This window comes from Saccopteryx leptura, chromosome 3 (genome assembly GCF_036850995.1).
Source record: "Saccopteryx leptura isolate mSacLep1 chromosome 3, mSacLep1_pri_phased_curated, whole genome shotgun sequence".
In the NCBI taxonomy this organism is placed as follows: Eukaryota; Metazoa; Chordata; class Mammalia; order Chiroptera; family Emballonuridae; genus Saccopteryx; species Saccopteryx leptura.
Genome location: NC_089505.1, coordinates 157,396,874 through 157,407,683, shown reverse-complemented (window position 1 = coordinate 157,407,683; position 10,810 = coordinate 157,396,874). Strand labels below are relative to the sequence as shown.

At 34.6% G+C, this 10,810-nt stretch overlaps 1 non-coding gene across 1 annotated transcript; it reads left to right on the top strand.

Moving 5' to 3' along the window:
- The first annotated feature begins 6,487 nt into the window (after nt 1–6,487).
- Nucleotides 6,488–6,563, top strand: TRNAS-GCU (transfer RNA serine (anticodon GCU)). Its single transcript has one exon. It is a non-coding gene; the product is annotated as a tRNA-Ser (tRNA).
- Nucleotides 6,564–10,810: the final 4,247 nt, after the last annotated feature.

Here is a 10,810-nt window from a genome sequence, read left to right as displayed (position 1 = left end):
ATGGACAGAACTATGCTTGTAATATTTATTCATTCAATTCATAAAACTCATTATACCATTAATGGAAGGTATATCTTTTCATTCCCTCGCATTTGTTATTTCAGTAAAAAAACATATAATGTAACAATAAAAAGCGCCAAACAACAAGGGGGTGACAAGCTATCACTGGAAATATCTTAAATAACAGTTTTTTGTTTTTTAATCAGATATTATTTTATATTTTAAAACTTTTTCTTGTAACATAATCTAGTTTTATGTACCTCTTTTGTTGTTCTTATTTAACTATTAAATGCATGAAATAATAAACTGCGTTTCAGTATATAATTTCTTTATACTTAAAGTGGTTGTTAGAGCAGAGAACCAACTGTTAAATTATTTGAATCCCACCACTGCTGGTAGACACCACTTTAACCAAGTGACTAACATGAATGACACTAATAATGGAGTAACTGGATGTCACATTCTTTCTGATATGATGCCCAGAGAAGTATGCATCATTTCTTTTATATTTTAACAAAAAAATGTATATCCTAAATCTAATTATAATGAAACACTAGACATAGCCAAATTGAGCAACATTCTACTAAATGAATGATCTGTACACTTCAAAAATGTCAAGCCTATGAAATATACACAAGCAAATAAATGCTGAAAAAGTGGTCCAGATTAAAGACATTTGACAATTAAATATAACAGCCCTGGTCTAATTCTAATTTGTTACTAAATTAGAGAAAATAATTTTGCTATAAAGAACATCAATGCTACTATTCACAAAATTTACTTTGAATTTTAGTTTAGATATTAATACTCCATTAATGTTAATTTTCTTATTTTGATAATTGAATCATATTTTGTACAATGCCCTTGTTTTTTTAAAAAATAACACAATAAAGAATGTAGGGATAAAACAGTAGTATGACTGAAACATACATTCAAATGAGTAAATAGCTAATGTCCTTGTAAAGACTAACACCCATTAAGGCCAAGACTTAAGTTATTTCCTCTAAGAACTAACAATTTATGAGATTTAGGCCTAAAACTTATAAACACATAGGAAAAAACCAATGAACCCAAAGACAGAAAACATGTTAGTGCTGCAAGTACTGAAGAATAACTCAGCAATCACCTGAATCCAAGCTCCATTGCCTCTTAGCTAGGAGAGGCAAGGTACTAACAGTTTCCCTTCCACTCCCCACCTGGCAACTACTCTCATTTTTCATCTCTTGAATGTCACTTATGACACGAGAAGTTACTAGAAAGTATACACCTACATGATTTGTGGCTCCTGAGTGACCTCGGGGGGAATGTTATAATAAATGATCCTATCATTCAAAGTGACAGTTTTTTTTTTTAAATTTTAGAATTTAGATAATACCTAAGAAATGGTTTCTTCTTCATATCTATGCATTTTTGTGTTATTATTATTTTTTTAATAAATTCTATTTTGGGTCTTTTGAAATGCACACTGGTTTCTCAGTCACAGAGCCTGAACTGCTTCACCTACCAGTAAGTAAGAGTTTTAAAGATTTGTATCAAACACTAGGTTTGAAAAATTCTTTCAATTTCATAATTTTATAACCTGTAATACAATTTGATTACATTCACACTTTCTGAGGATGATATGTGAAAGAAATCTGATGAACCAAGTCAATTGCAGACTGGCATCAATTTTTAAAACACAGGTTCAATTCCTGGCTAATCCAGTGATCTACATTTCCCGTCCATGATGGATCTTTCAATTTGATCACTACGGCACAAAATAACATTTTGTTATATGAAGTGCAACAATGTGTAAGGACAACACACATGTACACACATACACACAAACACACACACGCACCTCTCATATCATTTAAAAGCACCAAATATAGCAGGAAGTCTTCATTTAGTATGTATGCCAGGGAAGAAAGGAACTGCCTAGCATAGAAATTTTCCAATGAGTAGGTGGAAAATTCAGAACATGGAAACTTCAACATATTTCAAGTCTAATTAATAATAGAGAGGAGGAACTAACTCGCTGCCTATAAGACACCCAGACATTCTGAGGCCATCAACATAGCTATAGTTATAGGCAGAATTATAAATACAGTTACCAAAAGAACCGACAACAGAGATTTATGTATCATACATAAGTTTTTGTCAAGTTCTATTTTTATGCCTATTCAATAAAATTCAAAAACTTAAAACGAGTCCTAAGTATTAAAACTCATACAGATATCTAGATATCACATGAACATTTTATTCAGACAAGTTAAGTCTTCGAGATTTTCAAATGATAAAAATTTTTTTATCACTTAACACAATGCCTTATTTTTTTATTTATTTTTATTTTTTTGTATTTTTCTGAAGCTGGAAACGGGGAGAGACAGACTGACTCCCACATGCACCCGACCGGGATCTACCCGGCACGCCCACCAGGGGGCGACGCTCTGCTCACCAGGGGGTGATGCTCTGCCCCTCTGGGGCATCGCTCTGTTGCGACCAGAGCCACTCTAGCGCCTGGGGCAGAGACCAAGGAGCCATCCCCAGCACCCGGGCCATCTTTGCTCCAATGGAGCCTCGCTGCGGGAGGGGAAGAGAGAGACAGAGAGGAAGGAGAGGGGGAGGGGCGGAGAAGCAGATGGGCGCTTCTCTTGTGTGCCCTGGCCGGGAATCAAACCCGGGACCTATACACGCCATGCCGACGCTCTACCACTGAGCTAACCAGCCAGGGCCTACCTTCTTAACTTACAAAATTTTGCTGAAGTCTCATATCTCTATTTTGGGAAATGTAATTTTTTTGCAAATAATACTTTGAAGAGAGTAGAAAATCATACGTGAAAATGTCTGCATGTTTTCCATACTTGTTCTTTATTATTTATGAAAAAGGTTTATTTATCACATTGAATTATAGCAGTGATATTCAAACTTTTTAAACTCATGACACACATAAACTAATTACTAAAATTCTATGGCAAACAAAAAAAACTATATATTCTGCCAATCTGACAAAAAATAGGTAGAATTTTGATTCATTCTTACTGGACAGCAATTGTTGTGTTGGCTTTTGCCATTTTGTTTTTGGGTTTTTTTTTACAATTTCAGGGGAAAAAGTCAGTTGCCTGTGACTAAATAGTCAAGTATTACATGTTTTAAAAATTCTTGTGGCAAACCAGTGTGCCTGCCACAGCACATCGGTTGAAAATGCTGGATTAGAGCAACCTGTTTACTCATTTTTCTCACCCTCTGTCTCTTGAGTTCTTAAGGAAAAAGCATATGAATCTCCTTTCTTGGCATAGAATGAGTGGTTAATAAATACTGAATAAATAATTGAATGATTGCCCTGATACCTCTGACAACATCAATATAATTTGCTCTTTCATTTGTTTTTATCTAAGAATAAACTTGCAAATATGTGTCTATCCACATCAAGTATGGCTGTGACCAACAGAAAAGATATTTTTCCTTTGGAATTTCATATCTTTGATACTTACTTATTATAGTTTATTGATTTAGAATTTTACAAAGCATTCAGAAAGAGGGAGCCAGATATGACAGCCATGACTTTCATGGACCTAAATAAAGGTTTTGTCTGTTTGTTTATTGAGTGAATGGTTTGTATATCGGCTTATTGTTTAAATCAAATTTAATGGTATAATTTACATTTTAAAGTAGGCCCATTTTTTAAAATAATTTTATTTTTTTAATGGGACGATATCAATAAATCAGGATACATATATTCAAAGATAACAAGTCCAGGTTATCTTGTCGTTCAATTATGTTGTGTACCCATCACCCAAAGTCAGATTGTCCTCTGTCACCTTCTATCTAGTTTTCTTTGTGCCCCTCCCCCTCCCCCTTTCCCTCTCCCTCTCCCCCCCCCCCCCCAACCACCACACTCTTATCAATGTCTCTTAGTTTCACTTTTATGTCCCACCTACGTATGGAATAATGTAGTTCCTGGTTTTTCCTGATTTACTTATTTCACTTTGTATAATGTTATCAAGATCCCACCATTTTGCTGTAAATGATCCGATGTCATCATTTCTTATGGCTGAGTAGTATTCCATAGTGTATATGTGCCACATCTTCTTTATCCAGTCTTCTATTGAAGGGCTTTTTGGTTGTTTCCATGTCTTGGCCACTGTGAACAATGCTGCAATAAACATGGGGCTGCATGTGTCTTTATGTATCAATGTTTCTGAATTTTTGGCGTATATACCCAGTAGAGGGATTGCTGAGTCATAAAGTACCATTTTTAAATATAGAGTTTAAAGAAATTTGACAAATGCATATACCCTTGTAAACATTACTCCATCAAGATACAGAACATTTTAATCATTCTAAAAATGTTCTCTGTTTGTTGTAGGTAAACCACACACACACACACACACACACACACACACACACACACACACACCAGGTGACTAGCCAGCCATAGGCAATCAGTAATCTGATTTTTTCCCTGGAATATAGTTTTGCCTTTTTTAAACTTTATATAAATGAAATTATAGACTACGTCCTCCTTTATTTCTGGCATTTTTTTTTTACAACATCATAGTTTACCCTTCTCTACCCCTGACCCCCCCCCCATCCCCTACTTTTCTCAGTATTAACATCAAGTATCAGTGTGGTACATGTGTTTCAGTTGGTGAACCAATATTGATAAATTATTAGTAACTAAAGCCCCTCATCTATATTAGGGTTCACTGTTTCTACATTCTTATGGTTTTGACAAATGTATACTATGCACCTTCCTGCACTGTATGATACAAAATGGTTTCTCTGTAATATCAATCTCCTGTGTTCTACCAATCCATATCTCACTCTCTCTGGCTCTTCTCTGATCCGTTTACTGTCCTCGTAGTTTACCCTTTTCCATAATGTTATATTTTTGGACTCATACAGTGTGAAGCCTTTTTAGACTACTTTGTTTCACTTAACAATATGCATTCAAGGTTTCTCTAGGTGTTTCATTTGTCAACAGCTTGGTTTTTATTGATGAGTAATATTTTGTTGTATGGATGTGTCATGGTTTATCAATTTATCTTTTGAAAAAGTTTATGAATTTTTAATAATGAATGATTTCCGTTAATAATGTATGTTATTCTTTTGTGTGAATTGATATATTTAAAAATTCATCTACTATTACATAACTGAATCATTTTCAGTTTTTGGTTCTAATGGCAAAGCTACTATGATGTTTTATGGTCATATGTTATCATTTCTCTTATATACTTAACTAGAAGTGAAATTGAAGATCATCTTTAATTTTAGCCATTCTGGTACATGTAATGATTTAATATTGTGGAGTTGATTTGAATTTCTCCAATTACTAATGATATTAGCATACCTTTAATACTCTAATCTGCAGTTCTTATTTCTGCTTTTTATATTGTCTGTGCAAATATTTTACTTATTTTTTTTTACTGTTTGACTTTTTCTTATTATTAAATCCTGCAGAATATATATTATAAACTATTTCTCCTATATATATTATAAACTATTTCTCCTAGTCTAGGGTTTGACATTTCTTTTTTTGATGGTGTCTTTTGAAGAGCAAAGTTTTTAATTATTATGAAGTCAAATTTACTTTTTCTTTATATTTAGTGCCCTTTATGTCCTTTAAGAAATATTTGCTAATCCAAATTTTTCAAAGATTTTCTTTCAGAGAATTGGTAGCTTTGGCATTTACATTGAGGTCTGTGAATCAGTTTGAATTAATTTTCTATTTAGTGTAAGGTAAAGTTGAGGTTTTTATTTTTTTTTTCATATTGATATCCAGTTTCAAGCACTTATTGTTGCAAAGATATTTTTTCCTCTACTGAATTAGTTTAGAATTTCTGCGGAAAATAAACTGACCATAAGTATGAGCCTATTTCTAAACTATCTCTTTTTCATCAATTTATCAATTGTATGCCAATGCTAAGTTGTCATGTTACTGTCCTTTATATGTAGTGTAGGAATGACATCTTTGTTCCTTTTAAAAAGCAGTTTTGCTTCTTTTAAGTCCTTTAAATTTCCATATGAATTGTATAATTAGATTATCAAAAATCTACAGTACAACCTGCTGGGATTTTGTTTTGTATAAAGTTAAATATGTAGATCTATTTAGGATTGACATTTTAGCAACATTGAGTGTTCTATTCCATGGACAGTTAGGTCATTCTTAATTTCTCTTTTTTGGAGTTTTTAATGTACAAGTCTTACACATTATTTGTTAAATTTATGCTAAATTATTTCATAGTTTTGATCTTGTCATAGCAATATTTTTTTAAATTTTATTCACAAGTGTTTGTTAATAGTATATAGAAAATCAATTTCTGTGTATTTATTTTGTATTTTACCAACTTTCAAAATTCACTAATTAATTGTAATAGTATTGGTGGTTATTCCTCACTATTTTTTATATTTACAATTATGCTGTCTTTGAAAATATAGGTTCTTGTTCTTTTCTATCTAATCACTTTTATTTCCTTTTCCTGTACTGGTTAAAATTACTAGGATAGCCCTGGCCGGTTGGCTCAGTGGTAGAGTGTCGGCCTGCTGTGCAGGAGTCCCGGGTTTGATTCCCAGCCAGGGCACACAGGAGAGGCGCCCATCTGCTTCTCCACCCCTCCCCCTCTCCTTCCTCTCTGTCTCTCTCTTCCCCTCCCACAGCAAAGGCTCCATTGGAGCAAAGTTGGCCCGGGCGCTGAGGATGGCTCTGTGACCTCTGACTCAGGTGCTAGAATGGCTCTGGTTGCAACAGAGTGACGCCCCAGATGTGCAGAGCATCGCCCCCTGGTGGGCATGCCAGGTGGATCCCGGTTGGGCACATGCGGGAGTCTGTCTGACTGCCTCCCTATTTCCAACTTCAGAAAAATACAAAAAAAAAAAAAAAATACCAGGACAGTGTTTAATAGAAATAGTGAGAGCTGGCCTGACCTGTGGTGGTGCAGTGGATAAAGCGTCGACCTGGAAATGCTGAGGTCGCTGGTTCGAAACCCTGGGCTTGCCTGGTCAAGGCACATATGGGAGTTGATGCTTCCTGCTCCTCCCCCCTTCTCTCTCTCTCTCTTCTTTCTAAAATGAATAAAAAATAAAATAAAAAAACGTGCCCTTTAAAAAAAAGAAATAGTGAGAGCTGACATCATTGACTTTTTCCTGATCTTAGGGGCAAAACATTAGTTACCAATCCCAAGTAAGTATTCTTCCCACATGGAGGACACCAAAGAACATAATAATGCCAGTCTCTGGAAGTAGGAGACTAATGCATCTTCTACAGATTTGGAGTTGGAAGGAGGACTCAACACGTGAACACTGGTAGGCACAAAGTTTACTTAGAAAAAGAAGAGATTAGCCAAAGCAAGATCAACATGTGTAGTATGTGCTCATATCCCACGGCCAGTGATTTCCCCTGATAGCTACTGTAGGGTAAAGGACTGCACGCATCTTCTGTGCTATAGGTGAAAACTTTTCCCCTTTCTTGTTGGGGGCATTTATACTGGTGAGACTGGCCAGGTGTCATATAATGCATGCACTTAGGCAATAAAAAGAAATTTACTGTACCAAGAACGGGAGAAAATTTCTTCTCGTTAAGATTCTGTGGCTGATTGAGAGCCGGGCATTCAGCTGCCATTTTGGAGAAGGTTTAAAGCCCAGGTCACTGATTAGACAATCCCTGAGTTGAGCTACAGGTTACATTAAAATTGCTTCTCCTACATAATTCTGAAGTTTCCATATTAACATGTTATCTACAGGTTTATTTGTATTTTTCATCAAGTTAAGAATGTTTACTTCTATTTTTAGTTTGCTGAGAGTTTTATTTGAAATCGGTATTGAATTTCAGCAAATGATTTCCTGCTTCTATTGAGAAGATCATATGGATTTTCTTATTAAGTCTATTGTGTTGAGTTACAATGATTAATTTTTGAACATTGAACCAGCTTTGCATTTCCAGAATAAATCTCAGTTGGTCATGATTTATTATCTTTTTCATATACTGCTGAATTCAATTTGTTAAGGATTTTTTCATCTTGGTTCTAGAGGATACAGATCTGTTCCCTTTTCTCTTCTATTTCCTCCTCTTATGTAATGTCTCCTTCTGGTTTTGATATTAGAGTAATGCTGGCTTTAGGAAATGAGTTCTAGCATGTTTCTTTTCTATTCTCTGAAAAAGTTTGCCCAAGATTGTTATTGTTTATTCCTTAAGTGATTCATAGAGTTTACCAGTGGAGCCACTTGTGCCTGATATCTTCTCACAATATTTTGTATATAATTTAAGAACTGCATTTTAATTATAATACAATGTTTTAATCAGTAAAAGATTCTGATACTCTATTTTTCTTTTGTGTTTTTTTTTATTTTTTTTCCCCAAAGTAAATAGCCCTTTCTTCTAAGCCATAGACTATATTAACAGCAGTTCACTTTCATTGTTCCCTTTTAAAGGTAGTGATTCTAGTTAGGGCTCCTTATTCATTCCTGATATGTGTTCTTTTCCCAACCCCTCTCTTGTTTATCCATTTTATTGATCTTTTTAATACTGTTTTTGTTTTATTGATTTTTGCTCATTCTATTCATTATTTATCTCATTGCTTTCTGCTTGTATCTTTTTTATTTTTTTACTCTACTTATCTTGAATATAATTTGCATTTTATTTTCACCTTCTAAAGTGGCAGCTTAAACACTGATTTTAAACTTTCTTATGCAAGTATTAAAAGTTTCAAATTCCTCTCTAACGTGGTTTTAGTTGCATCCTGTGTTTTCATTTCATTAAGTCCAGAATATTTTTAATCTTCTTTCAGAATTATTTTTCTGCCCATCGTTTATTTAAAAATTTGTTGTTTCATTTCCAAATATATTATATTACTGTTAGAAATTTCTGATTTAATCCAAATGTGGTCAGAGATTATAAACTGCATTTATTGTGTCAAGCCTTTTATTTTTTTTTTTATTTTATTTTTTTTTTTTGGCTTCAAACAGCAGAAGTTTATTCTCACAGTTCTACAGGTTAGAAGCACAAAATAAAGGCGGTCCAAAAACTAAAAATTTTTTCCTTGACTCCTCCTAGTTTCTGGTAGCTGCCTTCAACCCTCACTCCCTACATCACTCATTCCAGTCTCCGCCATCATCTGTCTTCGCGTGGCCTTCTCTGCGTGCATATCTTTCCAGTTCTCTCTTCTTCTTTTTTTTTTTTTTTTTTTTTTTTTTTTTTTTATAAAAAATTTTATTTTTTTTTTTTAATGGGGTGACATCAATAAATCAGGATACATATATTCAAAGATAACAAGTCCAGGTTATCTTGTCGTTCAATTATGTTGCATACCCACCACCCAAAGTCAGATTGTCCTCTGTCACCTTCTATCTTGTTTTCTTTGTGCCCCTCCCCACCCCCTATCCCTCTCCCATTCCCCCCTCCCCCCCCGTAACCACCACACTCTTATAAATGTCTCTTAGTTTCACTATTATGTCCCACCTACGTATGGAATAATGCAGTTCCTGTTTTTTTCTGATTTACTTATTTCGCTTCGTATCATGTTATCAAGATCCCACCATTTTGCTGTAAATGTTCCGATGTCATCATTTCTTATGGCTGAGTAGTATTCCATAGTGTATATGTGCCACATCTTCTTTATCCAGTCATCTATTGATGGGCTTTTTGGTTGTTTCCATGTCCTGGCCACTGTGAACAATGCTGCAATAAACATGGGGCTGCATGTGTCTTTACGTATCAATGTTTCTGAGTTTTTGGGATATATACCCAGTAGAGGGATTGCTGGGTCATAAGGTAGTTCTATTTTCAGTTTTTTGAGGAACCACCATACTTTCTTCCATAATGGTTGTACTACTTTACATTCCCATCAACAGTGAATGAGGGTTCCTTTTTCTCCACAGCCTCTCCAACATTTGCTGTTACCTGACTTGCTAATAACAGCTAATCGAACAGGTGTGAGGTGGTATCTCATTGCCGTTTTGATTTGCATTTCTCTAATAGCTAAAGAAGATGAGCATCTTTTCATATATCTGTTGGCCATTTGTATTTCTTCCTGGGAGAAGTGTCTATTCATATCCTCTTCCCATTTTTTTATTGGATTGTTTGTTTGTTTATTGTTGAGTTTTATGAGTTCTTTGTATATTTTGGATATTAGGCCCTTATCTGAGCTGTCGTTTGAAAAAATCATTTCCCATTTAGTTGGCTTTCTGTTTATTTTGTTATCAGTTTCTCGTGCTGAGCAAAAACTTCTTAGTCTGATGTAGTCCCATTCATTAATTTTTGCCTTCACTTCTCTTGCCATTGGAGTCAAATTCATAAAATGCTCTTTAAAACCCAGGTCCCTGAGTTGAGTACCTATGTCTTCTTCTATGTACTTAATTGTTTCAGGTCTTATGTTTAGATCTTTGATCCATTTTGAGTTAATTTTTGTACAGGGGGAGAGACTGTAGTCCAGTTTCATTCTTTTGCATGTGGCTTTCCAGTTTTCCCAGCACCATTTATTGAAGAGGCTTTCTTTTCTCCATTGTGTGTTGTTGGCCCCTTTATCAAAAATTATTTGACTATATATATGTGGTTTTATTTCTGGACTTTCTATTCTGGTCCATTGGTCTGAGTGTCTATTTTTCTGCCAATACCATGCTGTTTTGATTGTCGTGGCCCTATAATAGAGTTTGAAGTCAGGTATTGAAATGCCCCCAGCTTCATTCTTTTTCTTTAGGATTGCTTTGGCTATTCGGGGTTTTTTATAGTTCCATATAAATCTGATGATTTTTTGCTCTATTTCTTTAAAAAATGTCATTGGAAGTTTGATGGGAATTGCATTAAATTTGTATATTGCTTTGGGTAATATAGCCA